Source organism: Bombyx mandarina, chromosome 22 (genome assembly GCF_030267445.1).
Source record: "Bombyx mandarina strain Sakado chromosome 22, ASM3026744v2".
Classification (NCBI taxonomy): Eukaryota; Metazoa; Arthropoda; class Insecta; order Lepidoptera; family Bombycidae; genus Bombyx; species Bombyx mandarina.
The window spans coordinates 11128928-11148829 of record NC_143228.1 but is presented as its reverse complement, the minus strand read 5'-3'; the positions used below and the strand labels follow the sequence as shown (position 1 = coordinate 11148829).

The following is a 19902-nucleotide window of genomic DNA, read 5'->3' as shown; positions in this document are numbered from 1 at the left end:
AAAGCCTTCCAAAAATAATCAGGCACCATTAACAAATTGCCATAAAAGCTCACACACAGAACTTGTGGAAGCCATAGCTAAACTTAAACTCAATTAGAGGTTCATTTCCAAACATTACAATGTGCAATTACGCTGAAACTAAACAATGGTGTACATATTTAGAGTTGCAAGAGAGAAGCCACATGATCGTGGCTACAGTCTAGTTTTGCGTTATGTGAGTACCTAAAGTGTGCAAACATAACACTTGACTCTGACTTTAGTGAAGTGAACTTTAAATGAGATTCTTGGAATGTTTGTATGGGGACACTTTATGGCTGTGCTGTTACACTTGTGACCATTTTAGTGCTATCAGTTTTAAAATACTGTCTCCTTTGCCACTCTAGATGTTACTATCTTGTTGGGTAATCTTAGAACTTTTGTAATACTGTTTTTCGTGAATTAGTATGTGGTTCCTCGAACTTGTTTGCTCAATTTCTAAATAATGTTTGAGGTTATATAATAAATTAGAAAACTAGTAATGATTCGTGTGTTTAAAACTGGGGGTCAAATTCTTCATTTGTCGAAGAAACTCCCATCACTTATGAGTTATCCCCAAGTATTGGCAGATGATCCAATAGATATATTTTTGATAATGACAGTTTTGATGAGTATCCAACTAACTGGCTTACTAGTAATCATTATATGTAGTAGTAGTCGCACCATATTTATATGTTTTTGTTCATAGCTGCTTCACTCTTACCCCGCAATTCATATTCAACATCCACCATGTTTCTACCACGAGTCAATCATGATATCCATTACTTTGATAATAATTTAACTCTATGCGGACGGTTTACCCTTTGACTATACGCTAATGAAAAAAATAATATTCAAAGCTAAAGCCGGAAACCAGCAATAACAGTAGCAAAGGTAAACAAGAATTCATATATCCCAACACATTGCCATCACAGGTTTTGTCGGTAAAAAATTGCGAAGATAAATCGTTTGAGTGCGCAGTCGGACGTGTGGGCGGCATATCAATCACACGTCGCGACTCACGATTTTCTGAGCAAGTGACACGTATCCAAAACTAATACTTTACGCTAACCGATAGGTAATTAGATTTAGATTACGTCAGAGCTCTTTTAGGCGATCAAGTATACGTCGATCGGACGAAGAAAATACATTATAAAATTATTAGGCACTGTCATTTTATTTACATTGACCTGGAAGGTGTCTGGCAAGAGGAAGAGAGGCCGCCCCAGAAAAACTTGGCGTCGCTCGGTGGAGCATGAGTTAGGAGTCTTGGACATGACGTGGGGGGAGCTAGAACAGACTGCCCAAGATCGATGCAAATGGAAAAATTCGATTCGAGCCCTACACCCCAGCAGAGGGTGATAGGAAAGAATGATGATGATGATGTCATTTTATTTAAAGTATTTTTTATAGATTATACTGTGCTCCTAGTGCGCGAGTGCTTATAAAAATATATTTTCGCCACTCCTAATCTTTGTTTAATTTTTTTAGGAACAAAGGATTACCGGTGCCCCGAACGCCTTTCCAGTTTCACCAGGACAGGTAGGCGAGCAAAGGCTCAGCCAAGAGGGATGGGATTTGCTATCAGCTGTCCGAGCGCCTCCAAAGGAGACCTAACAACTCAAGAGCCGCTGCTTTGCGAATTAATCTACTACCGGATCGGACTCGTGACCCGCTGAGAAGATTCGGCAAGAAACTCAGCGGGATGATGTATGGGTTGCGTTGCGCGTCGAACTCTTTGACGAATTCGACGAATACGGTAACCGGAGTCCCTAAGCCTGCTCCTAGTGTTAGAGAGGAAAACGTCTAGTGCTGAGGTTGAATCTTTGTCTAATTTTTGACTGCTTTACAGGCTAATCTTTTTAAGTATTTTAGGGTCTAAAGCCCTTAACGCATGCTAAAATAAATTATAATGTCAAGCTGATGAAGATTCGGAGTCAATAGTGGCCAGTCTTCAGTCCTGATAAAGTCAGAACCGTTTCTTTACATACACGTTTGTATGGTTAGACTATGATAACCCGGTCGTCAGTCGTGCTGAAAGAAGCATTGTTTTATATAGTACAGGGTTATTTGGGCCGGGTGATAGTGCGAGACTTTTCCCAGTTATTATTATTTTTCAGTAGATTGTTGCCCAATAGTAGAAAAAAGATCGTAAATTTAAATCAATGTAAAGCAAACCGACCTGTACGTCACTCTCGCGGCCGTATGCCCGCCCGATATACATAGTTTTATTTATCTACATCCGTCTTTTGACAGATAATTAAGTTTGTTTCCGGTGGCTGCCGTTTTAAGTGTGACTTGCGTGCGCCCGCGTCTTATTGTAATTCTCTTTTTATGTCGTAAATTGTTTGTGTAACAAGATTAAAATTAGACATTAGATTTTAGTGACTAACCCATAGTTTTATTAAATAACTAGCTGACCCGGCAAACATTGTTTTGCCATATATAAGATTTCTAGGGAATTTCTAGTGTAGAAAAAAAAACTAACTTATTGTAAGTGTGTAAGGATGCGGTAAATGAGTGAAAGAGGTATGTAGTGCTGTGAACGATGAGGGAATATATAATAAAAATAACGAAACCTCATTCAACCACATAATACCTCATTATAACAAAAAAAAATGTCCAAATAAAAAAAAATATGTTAGGGGTGGACAACCCTAATCACTTAGGGGTATAAAAAATAGATAGTAGCCGATTCTCAGGCTTACTGAATATGCATAAAAAATTTCATGAGAATCGGTCGAGCGGTTTCGGAGGAGTATGGGAACGAACATTGTGACACGAGAATTTTATATATTAGATAAATACCCTGAGAGTCCTGACACCTACCCCTCACTAATGTTTTTAACTTTAGCAGAATTTATGGTTAGATTACAACTATCCTTCATTCCAACTAAATGATGCACCAGAATAGTTTTTAGGAAGCCTAAAGACAACCAATGAGCCAAATGATGAAGGTTTCCGCATTATCCACGTTATTTTAAGAAGCCATTTTCCCTTAACATTTGATCAGTACAACGGGACTGAAGATATATTTTTTTTATTGCTTAGATGGGTGGACGAGCTCACAGCCCACCTGGTGTTAAGTGGTTACTGGAGCCCATAGACATCTACAACGTAAATGCGCCACCCACGCGAGATATAAGCTCTAAGGTCTCAAGTATAGTTACAGCGGCTGCCCCACCCTTCAAACCGAAACGCATTACTGCTTTACGGTAGAAATAGGCAGAGCGGTGGTACCTACCCGCGCGGACTCACAAGAGGTCCTACCACTAGTGAGAAATGTGATAAATGGAGTACTAAATTACTACTGGTAAAAGCATATTGGATCTTGCATGAGGTATACTGTCTGTTTCTACAGAGAAACAGGTATGTGATAGTAATTACACAGTATTGAGACTGTGACCTCAAGTCTCAAGATGTGCGGCGATATTCACGTTATATTTATGAGCTCCAGTAACCTCTACACTTCAGTTAGCCAGTCAGTTCATCAAATTCGTATATTGTTAAACTGCTTAATAACAAGGCAATTAAAGTAAGCCATAGTTCAATTAACCTTAATGATTCAACGCCATATTGGTTACTGTCCCCTGTGTTATTATTTTATCATGTTGCGGTAATCAACGCGGAGAGTGATGATTTTAGTAATAACTCAATTAATGGACTATGAGTAATAATTCAAAATCGAAAATTCTTTAGAATAAACTGTTAATTTTTAGACACATTGATTAAGTTAAGCGTCGCTTAAAGCTTAACATCTAATCATTATTATGCCAATCGTCCGCCGTGCAGTTTATCGTAATGATTTTCTGAAAATTTTGGTCCTTTTTTGTCTGCCAATTTAGTTTTTTCATAAGCACAGGTTTATTCTTTTACTAGCTTTTGTCCGCGGCTCCGTCCGCGTAGAATAGTTACTTTGGCATAACGCTAAATTTTACCACCCACTTCATTTACGTAGAAAGTGAAAATATTTTTGAATTATAGAATGTTAAGGAGCTATTTAAACCCCTATTTTGAACCATTCTTTATTGGTGCTCCACTTGCATTGGTTTTACCGTGATGTTATATAGCCTGTAACCTTTCTCAATAAATGGGCTATCTAACACTTGAATAATTATTCAAATCGGACAAGTACTTCCTGAGATTAGCGCGTTCAAACAAACAAACTCTTCAGCTTTATAATAGTAGTATAGATAATGCGTTGACATAAGTGTTTATTGGAACTTAATTCATCTGTTTATCGGTGTTTTAAACAGGAATGTGTGACTACTTCGCGGCAGATGTAGACATCGTTGTACCTATCCGTTCGGACTTACAATATCCTACTATTTTCCTCTGCATACTTAAAACTTTATTCAACACCTTTAGCTACTGAATTAAATGTGACTTAAATAAAAGTAATTTAAATCAGAAGTAGGTACTTACAAAATTGTTGTTCAAAACGTGTCTTTAACTTGCTCACAAAAGATTAATAGCTGTTTCAGAATTACGCTCAGGAAGCACACGCGTATATGAAAATATCACATAACACGTACACAATTATTTCCACGTATATATTATTATCGTTTTACACACACGGTATCACCTTCCTTGAGGTAATGGTGCGCGAATGATATTCCCGTTCCGAGCACAAAGAATGCCTTGTAAGTGATATCATTCACTTTAAGGAAAATGCCGAGAGAATTCCAACTATAATTACGTCGAGGGCCGTCACATTAAATAAATAGTATTAGGTGAGATTATTTTTGTACATGGCATAGATTAAGGTTTTATTTATAATTTGAATAAACTATCAATTTATGATACTTAATGTATTTTAGAAAATTCCTTCACGAAACCAAGGATCGCAGCAGATGAAGGAATATCGCACGGCAAGAGATTGATGCAGTGAGGGAGTTACGACCCTCAGTAATGAGGCAAACGATACTTGGAGGAGAATTTCTGAACATTTACAAACTTAAAGGCAGAGGAATTCCTCTGCGGGTCAATCAAAGACGGTACAGATACAGTCGATTTTAAATAGATTTAAAATAATTGATTAGTAGAGGACGAGCCACACGCTTGAACGAGTCCGTTATTTTGAAGTATAGTTTGGACACTACAGTTGGTATATTTGATAAGCACATAAATAATATAAAGGTCTTTTTAATTAACGAACATAAAAATAAAATTAAAAAAAACTTGTAGTGTAAGTGATATTGCCACATTTGTATTTTATTTTAAAGGGTTTCGATGACATTATGTATGGAATATAATTTAGATCAAATGGCCGCTGCGACTTCACTGTAGGTGGTGCATTCTGGTGGATCATTTTTGCACGACATCTTCACATATGGGGCTCAATTTCACAAATAACGCTAGTTATGTTGGCCTTCAAGGCGGCGATAGACTGTGGTTCGTCTGCTAGAGATTTCACGTAGCCCTACGGAAAGTAGTCGAACGGTATTAAGTCACACGATCTCGGTGGGCCAGTTGATGTCAACACCACGCGAGATGATGATGCCTTCGAATAATCCCTCATGCAATAAATTTTATGTTTCCCGTGCTGTATGGCAAGTGGCACTGTCCTGTTGGAACCGCATGTTCCAACAGGACAGTGACTAGGGACAGGGACTAGGCCACAAAAAGTTTTTTATCATCGTCCGATATCGGTCACCAATGATAGTGAGCGCGGTTAATTGCGCATCTTCGAAGAAATAAGGACGAATGATATCGATGGACAAGCGTGTAGCATTCCATGGTGAAATGTCATGACTAAAGATGTGTTCATGCTAAATTTGACAGCTATCGCTTTATCAAGATGGTCGCTATGAGCTGTCAAAGTTCGAGCGTACCTATTGAAAAACCCTGTACATACACAAAACTCGTACAATAGAATATTAAATCGGCCAATATCACAGCAAGGAGGTGGTGCTGCTATTTTAGGCCGACAGCAAATGGACACTCGGTAACTAAATGCAAAAACTGCTATAAGATACAGAATAATAAATAATAATAGTTTAAAAAAACTAACAAAATACGCTTTTATAGAAAATCCAACTAAAAAATAGAAAATAAATTTGAATTAAAAAAAAATGTAAGAAAAAATTATTTTATTGTAAAAAAAGTCAAGAATAATCAAAATCAAAATTATCATTTTATGTACGCAGTAAGTTAAAAGAATCCCCCAAACAAGTCTTCATGTTTCAAAACATTAATTATAACGTAAACTCAAATCTCATATTTTTGTACGTACAAAAGTTACGGTACCGTTGCTCTGATAATAAAAAACGAAACGATATTTCAAAAGTTAATGCGCACGAATATAAATGAAAAGTACTCGTTAGTTATATAACCACGCGTTACAGTCGCGAACAGCGCTCTACCTCTTGGAATACCTGCTTACGCTGATTCAACATGTGTAGTGTAGCCGTAAACTTGTCGTCTGACAATAAACAAAACGTCACCGACAATGCGAACAGAAAGTACAAAGCTAAATGTGGACATAAGCTCTGTAGCAATAGTTTGTACCGCATTTGTACGGGACACTTTGATTCGTTCTATTTGTTTGCACAATCGCGAGGTGTAATTATGTTCGTGAATGTAATTCAAATTTTCTTTCAAGTTAACTTTTCTGTGAAGATCGTTGTTTTGTGATTTTACTACAATTTGGTCGCAGCGATCGCAGTTTTTCTCTCACTATGACCAGTAGGCTAAGCCAGGAAGTCGTAGAGGATTTCTTATATTGGGCTCCATCATAGTCAATAAGAGATTCTGTGAGACGGACATCAGAAGACGCAATGATATGGCAAAGAGTGCTATATTCCAAATGGACCGTGTATGGGCTGATAGAAACAGTTCGAGGAAGACTAAGAAGCAGCATTGTCACCTCTCTCGTCTTTTCCAGTTTTCTTTATGACGCAGAGACTTGGGTCTACCGAGCAGTGCTTCGCGAAATCCACTACCGGATTGGAACCGCAGCCCACTGAGAAGAACCGGCGAAAAATTCTGTGGATTTATTGTGTTTATGGGCTAGGAAGACAACTTAGGAGCTTAATCAGACTTAGACATATAAATATATTATTAATATCAATTTAAATAAGAGCTAATGAAATCTAGTAATGAATCATTGTAGTTAAAGATAAGCGCATGTATAAAGCTCTGTCAATGTTTCAATTACATTAAATAGACAACTTATATGTAGAACATGAACAAACAAACAGACATATGTTATACATACTTTTTCACAAAAATCATTGATACCGTTCAATGATTTCCATACAGAACATTTTATTGTCAACTTCATCTTTTCAAACTAAGCTAAGCCGATCGCGATTTCCTTTACGTTTAGATAATAAGGTCGTTCAGACGGCAGTGTTCGCACTTTGTGAATCCTCTTAACAATGTGAGCCAGCCATCTACGTATTTGGTCTTCTTTCCCGATCAGAGGGCTTTCAGCTCCGCCATCCAAAATTTTAACGAGCTGCTGAAAGTTTGACGATTTGAAACGTTCAATGTGTTGAATTTAACTGTGAGTGAATACGTTTCCAGAGTTAATGTTAATAAGTTAAACCTATTTCTGCCGTGAAGCAGTAATGCGTTTCGGTTTGAAGAGTGAGGCAGCCGTTGTAACTATACTTGAGACCTTAGAACTTATATCTCAAGGTGGGTGGCGCATTTACGTCGTAGATGTCTATGGGCTCCAGTAACCACTTAACACCAGGTGGGCTGTGAGTTCGTCCAGTCATCTAAGCAATAAAAAAAAATATATGACTGTGTTTCTTATAAGATAAACACTTTGTGCATTCATTTAATTTACCTTGAATTAGTTGTGTCTAAATGTGATTAATATTTAAATTTCATTTATTTTAAAACAAGCAGTGCGCTTTATAAAGAATTTTACAGGATGATTATTGGAACGAAGTTCCTTATCGCGCGTTGTGAAAGGGGGCTAGACGGAAAAAATTCTTACGAAAAGTTGTCACGACACTTTTTAGATCCGCCATTCTGACCAATCAACGTGTAGATGCTTATCGCGTGACATTGCTCGTATCCGATTGGTCCGCGTAATGAGTACAGTTTCTCGAGATAGCGTTTCAACAATAGTAATTTAGTTCATAGTATTGTTTTTTTCTTCTTCATAATGCCGTAATTTATTATTATAACTTAAAAAAAAAATTACAATTCCTTCACTAATTAATCGAAAGGAACTTCGTTCCATCCGGGTGTCCCTTGACACCCCTGAAGTTTTTTATATTATAGTGCGCTGAAGGAAAGTATATTTCTTCGAAGCATTCATTCATTCAATCATAGTAGGCGTTTATCTATACATATAAATAAAATTGGAGTGTCTGTTTGTAATATTGAAATAACCGCTTTTTACTACATGCATATGAATATATATACGGTACATACACCAAAATAACATTTTTTACAATTTTTGTCTGTCTGTCTGTTTGTTTGTTCTAGCTAATATCTGGAACGGCTAGACCGATTTTGACGAGACTTTCACTGATAGGTAGCTGATGATATAAGGCTTAGGCTACTTTTTTTAAGACTAGCTTCGCCCCGCGGCGTCACCCGCCGTACGATAATAACCGCGGGTAACATCGCGGGACTCAGGTATCAATAATAAAATTTAATGTTTCCGAAGCGAAGCGAGGGCGGGTCGCTAGTACATAATATAGTTGAGATTTTTTTTAACATAGCTCAGTATGGATCGTTACATTCTAAGCAGTATAGAAAAGCAGCCAGCCATGAAAAGTCATACATACATGGTTCGCCCTGATTAATATTAAACCAAAACTTCTTGCTCAAATCTGCCTATGACGAGAAGGAATGATGAACATAAATTAACAAACTCACCAGGTGTATTAAACTGAATGTTTAGACGTGTATAAGTTTTTGAACGTAAATAAAAAACTTTGAAACAACAACACACTGTAAACGGTGCCATTATAAACTTTTCCGTTGCTTTCACAAGACACGCCTCATATTAGGTAAGTAAATGCTTACGTATAAGTGAAATATGCGGCTAAGTTGGATTCCGTGATGTCGAAGCGCTCCCAAACGAATACTTTTTTACGATGCTCATAATGTTAGTGAGCTAAAATACAAAATTATTAGACTTTTATTGGAGATCGCAATAATAGCTACCTATCCAAGTTCCGTTTTAGGGGTTTTTATATTGAATTTATGCTTCTTTAAGAATTACGATTGTTCCGCACTGCGGTATACCCGGATATACCCGAGTAAAGCATAATCTCTGACCTGTCACCGCATCCGTTCTTATTATGAGCTTATTGCGAACGTAGCTTTTCGCCAATATCTACTCTTATGGAATACTTTATATTACAAGAAAAACAGATATTACAGTGAATGTGATTACGGAATTAATATCAAACCATTGTACATCATCCTATCTTAGAAATTAGATTGAAATAATCTTATATACTGATAAAGTTACAAATATGAATCAATGTTGATGTTAATTTTCGAATATTTTACCTGTATGTAACTGACGAATGATGTAGGCTACGTTTGTACAAATATTTTCAAAATATTAGGCTTTTTATTGTTAGATATATTTTTTGTGCAATAAATTAAATTAATATAACTTATTTCAGAAACCGGTCCGTATGTGTACGTCGAATAAAAAACTAGATACTTCACTATTATTGTTTAACTATTTCAATCAAACCGTAAGTAATTTTTATTGCTCAGAAATGTCATAGGAAATCCATTTGATATTTAATTAATTATCCACGTTAATGAGCAAAGGTTACTACCCGCATGAGGTAGAAAATACAGCAGTCTGCTTTGAAAAACAGTATACAAAAAAAACACAACAACTAAACACTGAATATAAAACAGTCAAACGAAGAGAAAAATAATAAAATATATTCAAAAACTTGAACAATATCAATCTTGTTTACGATAGTGCACTGTCCCACATATCTAGCTTATCTAGAAAATATAACCCCTCGCGGATGCTTTCAGATAAAAGCCTTCGTCGTTGTCGATACGATATCAAATTCAATGGGATGCATTGGCTAGCGCAAATGTTTATCTCAAATTGTATTTTATACGCTCTTTATATTATGTCAGTTTAGAATCTGAAACGGATTTTCAATTAGGTGATATTTTATTATTGCTATACTGAAGTAACAAATAAAAATTTAGAAGATTCTATTATCTACTATATTAATAATAGCCACTTATTGTCATAACATAGAATCATAACAGTAAAAAGCATTATCAGAAATAATATAATTGTAAACATATATATCGAATCTCTTTTCTGTATAATATCTGTGAACGTATTTGTTGTCAAAAAAAAATATTGAATTCAACAGATACACGAAATCACACGAAATATATTCATAATTGATTGACACATTTTATTGAAATGTTGCCCTACCTCGCTAACTACTTCAATTTAACAAATAAATAAATTTATAATTGAAGTAAATATGTTTAAAAGCTGTAAAGAACATCAAAAAAGTTGTCGTTTACATTTTGACTATTCCCCGAGAAATGTGAGTAAAACAGCCTGAGTTAAAATGTTAATTAACTTTGTTTGACGTCTCATTTATCTTCTACAAACCCTAACTGAATCAGTATCGGTTTCACTGAAATGGGCCTCTCACATAACACACACTGATATAAAGTTATCCAATTTTGAAAGCTAAGCGTATGTGACGGAGGGCTTTGTTAAAATATGAGAAATAGAATCTTGCGCGTTTCTATTTAATATTATAAATACGAGAGTGAGTCTATATGTTGCGCTTCCACGTTATAACTACTTAACCAATCATGAAATTTTAAACACATAATAATATGTGAACAAATATAGTATGTACATTATACGTTCAACAAATTTACTGGTGGTAGGACCTCTTGTGAGTTCGCGCGGCTTGGTACCACCACCCTGCCTATTTCCGCCGTGAAGCAGTAATGCGTTTCTTTGTGAAGGGTGGGGCAGCCGTTGTAACTATACTTGAGACCTTAGAACTTATATCTCAAGATAGGTGGCGTATTTACGTTGTGGATGTCTATGGGCTCCAGTAACCACTTAACACCAGGTGGGCTGTGAGCTCGTCCACCCATCTAAGCAATAAAAAAAAACAACAATCGAATCTGTAATTCAACATTCTAAACCAATATATAGCATATTTCATGATAGTTATGTGTGGCGGAAAATCAAGTAATTATCAGAATAATGTAAGAAGAATTTACTGAACAACAGAAATATACGTGTGTATAAGAGGGATCCCCTTCGGGAACAAAGTGCTTTACTTTCTATATCTCATGGCGAATGTGAATCTACATTTGGCCTACTAAAACACATTTGGTCATATTTTTTGCGTTTTTTTATCTTGATTTCGACTCTCTTCTATTACCCGTATACTTTTTAATTTCAATCAGAAACTTTTATGAAAAAATCGATTTAAAAGTACTGAATTGTATCCAACTTTAATAGGTAATCTTTGACGATCCATATATTATATAAGTTACAGTAAATAGTGTAGCATAGTATAGTTTTTACACGGCAAATTTAAAGTTCAAGTCGGTTTATTGTTAAGTCCACATTAAAAATATTCATTTTAAAAGGTGACAGTTCATCAGATCCAGCTACCAAGTATGGTTGTTAGTTAAAACTATAAAAGTTAATTAATTATTTTTATAAGTTAATTTTTTTTATTGCTTAGATGTGTGGACGAGCTCACAGCTCACCTGGTGTTAAGTGGTTACTGGAGCCCATAGACATCTACAACGTAAATTCGCCACCCACCTCGAGATATAAGTTCTAAGGTCTCAAGTATAGTTACAAGGGCTGCCCTATCCTTCAAACCGAAACGCATTAGTGCTTCACGACGCCGACGCGATGGCCAGCATGACATGTGTGGTATATAAATCTCAGAACTATTACAATATGGCTGTCCTATCTATCAGAAATATTCTAGTTCTAAATGGATTACATAATCGCATTACTCAATAATTCGACGAATATCTACGAACGAAATCTAACTGCGTCGAGAGAATGGATTTTGCCGATTCAGTGAGAGCACCGGCAGTTGAATTATCGGCACCTTGCCGCTTCATTCCGATTCATTTGATAGCGTTTGCACTTTACCTTCAATCTGAATCACTGTAATTTTCATTAGTAACGATGATTCTTTAAGATATCCGTCTACGTCTTCGCCCAGTCGTCGTTATCTGAGAATAAAATCACTAGGATACTTTGAACCGTCCGTTAATTTTTTGAAATGGTAGATGATCGTGCGTTCCTGCTATAAAATAATACTCCATAATTTAAATTTTCATACATTATAGTGCCCTACCGAACCGTGAGTAGTTAGAATAGCCCCTTCGACTACAAAAGATTAGGTAGAAAAAATATATAAGTATGTTTAATAGATATTTGAGATATCCTTTTTTACTTTTATATAATATTCACGATTCACGAAATTCAATTTGAACAGAACTCTCTAATACTTAATATTTAATGTCACCTGAGAATATTTCTCGGAGGGAATTTAGAAAATCCAAGAGTAGAAATTATTGATTCAATTGAAGCACCTAATTCTGAAATATCCATCCAATAATCTTGGTCAGGACTAAGGCTGCTTTTATTAATTTTTGACTTTTCGTTCACAGTCTAATATTGGAATACTGGTACTGTCTTATCGCATAGATTAAGGACAGATATTTCTCATGTCTTGAATCAATAACAATGTATTAATTTGACGAAGGTTGTTTGATGAGATTTTTCTTCCGCCCTCCACTGGGAATGGCGGGCGGGACATGTCAGAGTCGAATCGACTAAAGCCTTTTGTCGCTCAATAGCCAACGTCCAAACCTCACATGGGACAAAACTCATGAAAAGGCAAACGGGGGGAAAGCGAAGCGCTTAGTGCGGAGCACATCACCTCCCTCGGGACGCCGAACCGGCGGTCCTCAGCACCACCAGCCCTCTCGGTCGCCAGGCTATCCGAAGCCCGCCTAGATGGCGCGTGTTAGAGTGAGTTACCCTACGGAATACCCCCTGGGTGCGAACCAGCGTAGGTCGAGGATAGCCTGCCTTCCATCACCCGGATGCTCTTGCGTAAAACACGTGCAGAGCAACTTGTACATCGTCTTCTCAGGCCTCCCTCGACGGTCCCCAGACCGACATGTAAGGGGGACCCGAAACTCTTAGAGGGCAAGGGCTTGGGCTAGATCCGCCTGCCTGGCTCTCACGCGCCCCGCCGCCTCCTTCTGCAAGCAGCCGCAGAGCATCGATGCCACAGCACTCGACAACAACAAGTCGTTTCCTATTTTTGCGATGAGGTCACCCCTCTCATGCGGGGCAGGCGACGAGCGTAATTGATGAGATAGGAGAATGACATTTAAAGATTTCTTTAGATATAAGCGGAATGTATAGTTGCTTTTGTATGATTTCACTCGCGAATAGAAAATACGACCCGCTAGCGATCACAATTCAAAATGATTGTCTGGATTTGAAAGCGGCACTCGTAACGTACTAGAAACCTTTAGAATTCATGAATTACGGAGGAGTTATTCGTAACGAGGGCATAAAGCGCTTTCACATCTAAAATAATAATAAAAAAAAACCGAAATCTTACTGTTTTACAAACCTGAAACCGTTTTAATGAAATAGCGGACATATTAGAAACAAATAAATTTCCAATAGTCTCCGATGACCAAATTTAAATAAAAGCTTGAATTTTAAAAGGAATTCTTCAAATGAAAATTCCAGACGAATCCATCCTTTCTACGAAATTTGAAACCGATATTCGAATTGAATTGAAGAGCTCTTGCAAACCTTTAATAAGCTAATTGGTCTGTTTGCATCGGGTGGACGATACGTCGAGGGCTGTACGTAGACGGGTGCAACGCTCTCGGCCGAGTACCGGTCGGACTCCGAACATAAACAAGATAGAACACGATCCACCGCACAAGAGACACTTGACATCTTCATGTTCCACCATTGTACGCTGTGTTTTCTTTTTAATTGTACCGGAAACGGTAAGGCTTTGTGATCCTGCTTACGCGTGCTTTACGATAATGGTCGATGCAAGATAATCGAGTACGATTTAAATACAAAGGTTTTTACCGGAGCTTTTGTAGTAAAAGCGAAATATGGTAAACGGTTGTTCGTGAAATGGTTTGTGAGAAAAATACGATTGCTTATTTCTGAGCAAAAAGTTTGATTTTCATTTCATTTGGTGAAAGTTCTTTGCTACTTTCCATTTTACAATCGTTGGATATGAAATCGTTATTTGTCTCACTTGCGTTTCACATCCAATTTTTGACATTGCCCCTTGCCCTGCCTACACAATGTTAATAGAAGAGACCATCGCTGGGGCCGAAAAGTTCTCAAGTGGCGACTGCGTATCGGAAGACATAGTGCGGGTAGGCTTCCCATAAGGTAGACCGATGATCTGTTGAGATTCGGGAGAATCGCCTGGATCCAGATAGCGCAAGCCCGTCGTTGTGATGAGGCTTGGGGGAGGCCTAAGTGAGTATAGTATACCTAGTCAGGTCATAAATTCTGTCACATGTTTAATGTAAAATAATTGAAACAAGTTTATTCATTATATAACCATTCATATACCAAAATGAACTTAACAAAACATAGATTCTTATGACACTAAAGTTTATTCAAAATGACCTCCGTGATTTTGAATACAGGCCTTCAATCTGCGCGGCCGTCTATCGTCTATCGCAGCACGAACGAGGTCCATGTCAATATCGGCGGCTGCCTTAATCAAGGATGTCTTGAGTGACTCCAAATTGGGATGAGGCTTTGAGCACGCCTTTTCCTCCAAGTGTTGCCATATCTTGTAATCTAACGGATTCAAATCTGGACTGGAGGAGGGCCAGTCTTCGTGCCGGATGAAGTCGATTTCACGCGCCGCCAGCCAGTCTTGTGTGCTCTTCGCTGTATGAGCTGGCGCCGAATCTTGTTGGAATACCCAATGCCTGTTATTGAACATGGTATGAGAAACAGGTTCCACAAGGTTCGTCAGGACTGTATTTTGATACACAACTGCATTCGTTTTTACACCTTTCTCACAAAAATGTACCTCTGTTAAGCCCCAATAAGAAACTCCCAACCATACCATGAGCGAGGATGGAAAATGACCTCGTTGGACACGCGGAATACGGTTGCTCGCTTCTTCACTACTGTGTGCGTACACCTTATCATTTTGTTTGTTGTAGCTCTCTTCTACGGTAAAATTTTTTTCATCCGAAAAAAGAATTTCCCGATATTTTTTTCCCGCGTACCGCTTCAACAAAGCGCGGCATCTTTTCAGTCTCAGGTCCATTAGACGAGCATTCAAACGATGTCCTGTTTTTCTTCGATATGCCCGAAACCCTTTTTTTTTTTTTTTTTTCTTTTTTTTTTCGGGTAGAGGGCCGAACCTCCTACGAGGTCCCCGCGCAAAAGGGGCGCGCGGGGTATGTGAGACTCAACGGTCTGCATGGTGTTGTGAGCAGACCGCGGGCCCAAGGATTTTAGGACCCACCCACTAAACGACTCCCCTGCACTCTTACACCCGACGTCCGATCCCCTCCGAGGTCAGAACCCGGATGAGGTAGGGGGGCTACCGCGGTCAACACTACAACCAGACGGCGCGGCTCACCCCAAGGACGCCCAGCCGACGGAGCCTTCGAGGCGAATCGAAGGCTCTGGAACGTCGGCCGTCTCGGTACGGCAGCCCGTCGGGCCGCCCAGACGGTGCCGCTGGTGTCTCGGAATACCCCGCTGGACCAGAACCAGCCTGCCGGGTCGGGACGCGATACACCGTCGACCGGTCGCTCTATTCACTCCACGGCAGCGCGCTAGAGTGCTGGTAGCGCGCCGCGCGGCTTCACCCCCTCAGGTCGCCCCTTGACCTTCACCGGGGGGAGGCCGCCACCTACAGGGGCCGGGACGTACGGGCGTATTCCCGCCTCCGGCCCCCGGCTCGACGGCGACGGATCGGTGCGGAAAGGGAAAAGCTCTCCCTCTCTCGCTCCGCCGCCTCCTTCTGCGAGATGGTGGACTCGCAGAAGTCGAGCATCGCCTTCCAGGACGCGTCGCTGCCGAGCATCGTAGCCACGACGCGCGGCAGCGAGAGGTCCTCTCCCATGACCGCGACGAGGGCGGCGCGTTGCTCGTCGAATCCAGAGCAACGCGCCAATGTGTGTTCCGCTGTATCTTCCTCGTCGCGGTCCGCGCAGTGGTGGCACTGCGCCGTCGGTTCCCTTCCGGCTATCTTAAAGAGGTACCGGCCAAAACACCCATGGCCGGTCAACATCTGCGTCAGCCGGAAGGTGAGGCATCCGCGGTCGCGGCCCACCCAGTCCGCGAGAACCGGGCGGACCGCCTCGACGGTACGGACGCCGGCCGACGGGTCCGCCAAGCGGCGAGACCACGCCTCCAGCACGGACCGCCGAGATTGGAGCCTCCGCGCTCGAACTACTCCTTCGCCGGGGCGCCCTTCCCCCCTAGAGCGGAGGTCGCTACGCCACCTGTAATCGGCAGCGAGCGCCTCCGCCTCCAGGTCCCAGGGTGGCGCCCCGGCGAGCAAGCACGCCGCCTCGAAGGAGACGGTGCGGTATCCTCGGATGGCCCTGACCGCGATCGCGCGCTGCAGACGTCGCAGCGCGGCGACGTTCTTGCGGGTCAGGGCCTGATGCCCGAAGCCCTAAGTTTTCATTTAACACCCTTTTCACCGTGGTTCTGCTTAACCCCATCTGAAGGGCCAACAGTTTCTGCTTACGTTTGGGATTTCTTTGAATTCGCGCCTTCACAGCTTTTATCACTGCTGGAGTCCTAACAGACTGAGGGCGACCACTTCTTGACCTGTCATCTACACTAGAGTCTTCATTGTACCGTTTGATGGTACGATAAACGAATCTTTTGGTTATATTAAAATTTTTCAGTATGTTAAAAATTTGAATTGGCGCGTAACTGCAACGATGCAACGCAATAACTGCAACACGGTCTTCTTTAAGCGTCCACTCCATATTTAAAAATGAGTAAAATTCTAAAAGTATACATTTTTATTTTCATGAACAATTCTAAATTCGAATTCAATAAACTTTTTTGTGGCCAGCATTCTAAAAGAAAAGTTTTTACTGTGTGACAGTACTTATGAGCTGACTAGGTATATGTATCTGCTTTTTGACTGTTCTTTGAATGTAAATTGTGTTTTGGCGTGCAATAAAGTGTATTCTCTCTCTCTCCCTCTCTCTCTCTCTCTCTCTCTCTCTCTCTCTCTCTCTCTCTCCCTCTCTCTCTCTCTCTCTCTCTCTCTCTCTCTCTCTCTCTCTCTCTCTCTCTCTCTCTCTCTCCCTCTCTCTCTCTCTCTCTCTCCCTCTCTCTCTCTCTAAGTCTAGCGGTGGATATCTGTGGGCTGAAAGATAAAACACAGATTTGTCTCATTATGGATTTATATTGTTACTATTCAATGTGATTTGATTGCAGTAAAACAATAAACGAAATCATGCTATACGCCTTCTCCTACTCTTCTATTAAAGCCGCGCTGACTTTTGTTACAAAAACCGGACGCACGGCGAGAGCTCAATTTTGAGTGATTGTTGTACGTAAAACAATGGAAGTGATCGAAGTTTTAGCACACAACGTGAATTTATATCGGGGCTCGAACATCACTGCCTAGTAAAAATAAAAGCGCTGAACATTCACAAAAGTATAGACAATGTTAGTCTCTTTTCCAAATATTAATTGTGTTGATAAAAAAATACGGTTTCGAACCGCTAAATTAACATTTTATTTTCTAGTGTTCCTATTACCATTCTATCAACCTTAATTTTGTCCAAGGTTCAAATTTCGTGTGGTGTTTTTATAATTTATCATAACGATTATAATAAAGACTGGCTTCAAACATTTTCAATAAAACTGGTAGCCGTAAGCTGAGTGTCCTTTTTGTTGTGAATCTAGAGAACACGTTTATCTTGTTATCACAAATAAGCCATAATCCATAATCTGGCAGCAATTTTCGCAAGGAAGTTGAAACTTTGTAAAATTTTTAGTACTTGAGGAAACATTTTTAGCACAGTGCAATCAATATATTATTATGACAGTATTTTATCGGATCCAAGTGCCATAATTTTGTAGTGAAAATCTATAATTCATTAATTAATTAATTGCCTTACAGATTTATACCTTATTGTACTTAAAATTTTTCGATTCCTGTTTTGTGATTTTTATATCGCTAATTTTTTTTTTTTTTTTTTATTGCTTAGATGGGTGGACGAGCTCACAGCCCACCTGGTATTAAATGGTTACTGGAGCCCATAGACATCTACAACGTAAATGCGCCACCCATCTTGAGATATAAGTTCTAAGGTCTCAGTATAATTAAAACGGCTGTCCCACCCTTCAAACCGAAACGCATTGCTGCTTCACGGCAGAAATAGGCAGGGTGGTGGTACCTACCCGTGCGGACTAACAAGAGGTTCTACCACCAGTAAGAATCCATATTCCAAACTCGTTATTTATATCGTGAGTAGGAAAGGAAATTTTCAGTTCATTTCTTTTAATCCGCGTAAACCGCATCGGCAAAGTCGAAACTTAATCCAGCGCACTACGAAACAGACAAGAAAATAAACTAGATTAAAGATAACCGAGAGCCGCGACGCCCGGAACTTTGTAAAAATAGTTGGCTTTACTTAAAGGATTTCGCAATAGCTCTGAACATAAACGTCACCATTTCAGTATAATGCTTCTCAGGTTTATAGATTTTTAAGAGAAAAAAATCGGTTGTCTGTAAAGTCGGTTTACTGATGATAGTTGAACGTGACAACGTCATGAGAAAATACTGATGGAATGGTTTCATTTTTCAATTATCGCAATTATCGTTGCTATAAACAATTGACACCACATTCACTTTTGATTGAACTTCATACTTGACGAAAACATGTAAATGTATTTTTGTATAGCAGCTGTCCACGCGGATGCATCGCTCACTCAAGTAGGAGAGAGACAGATGTCGAACGCTGCCGAACGCGGATGCCGATTGTGCCTCTTTGTCGCTCTTTGCACGCTCTCACTTGCACTTCAAGCCTTAAATGGAACGCCTCAGAGCGAAGTAACGCCGCATGAGTCATGTTTTTTTATGCATGCAGCCGGCTCCATAGAATTATAAGACGTTGTCATTTCAAAAACTTATCAGGTGTACACTCTACTGTATTCAAGAAAGGAACGGTTCATTAATTTCACACTCTATTAGGAAAGTTTCTTGGATGATATTTCATTTTGTTGTGTTTATTAACGATTTTAATTTACTGAATTGAATACTACGATGGCTAAAACTATAGACAGACTTGAAGTTGTGGCTTATTTAGCGATTCGTCTATGCCCGGTTCTAATCGGTGTCACAAGTATGGCTGCCAAATTTCCTCTGTCTCTGGTATTACTAATAATTTCGAATGACAGTCATCCAAGTCAATAAAAATACACGCCTCAGAGTAAAATAAAATTTAAACAAATTTTACGGCCAATTAACTCACTCTGGAGTGCAGTGTTGAACCAAAACAACAATTTATTTGAAATTTGTTTATATAAATGTCGTTAAGAAATAATTTTCATGCAGCTTAAAAGTGATACGTTGGATCCCCTTTAAGTTACAATATCCGACGTTGGAGGCGTTGGAGACTGATGTTTGAAAATTATCTTTTATAATATAATATAGCCCATAAACTCAGATACATAAATGCAAATGATTCTTAGTTACCTAAGAAAATACCAGCAAAGAAATTCTCCTTCAAAGTAGTAACTAAAAATAAGTTTATTATTAAATCATTAATACTATTTAAAGTCCAAATTTAAACTCCAATCAAATTGATATTGTTACGCGCAAGGCTCGGGATAAATAAATGTTCCACCAAAGT

The 19902-nt window shown here is 39.3% G+C and overlaps 1 protein-coding gene across 2 annotated transcripts in view; it reads right to left on the bottom strand.

Annotated features, from left to right (window-relative positions):
• The window catches only part of GSTe3 (glutathione S-transferase epsilon 3), a 38890-nt gene extending 34262 nt beyond the window's left edge, over nucleotides 1-4628 (bottom strand). For both annotated transcript variants that reach the window (XM_028184795.2, XM_028184796.2), the window contains exon 1: nucleotides 4441-4628. The gene's annotated coding sequence lies outside the window, so the exon portion shown is untranslated. The remainder of the gene's footprint in view (nucleotides 1-4440) is intronic.
• Between the last annotated feature and the right edge of the window lie 15274 nt (nucleotides 4629-19902).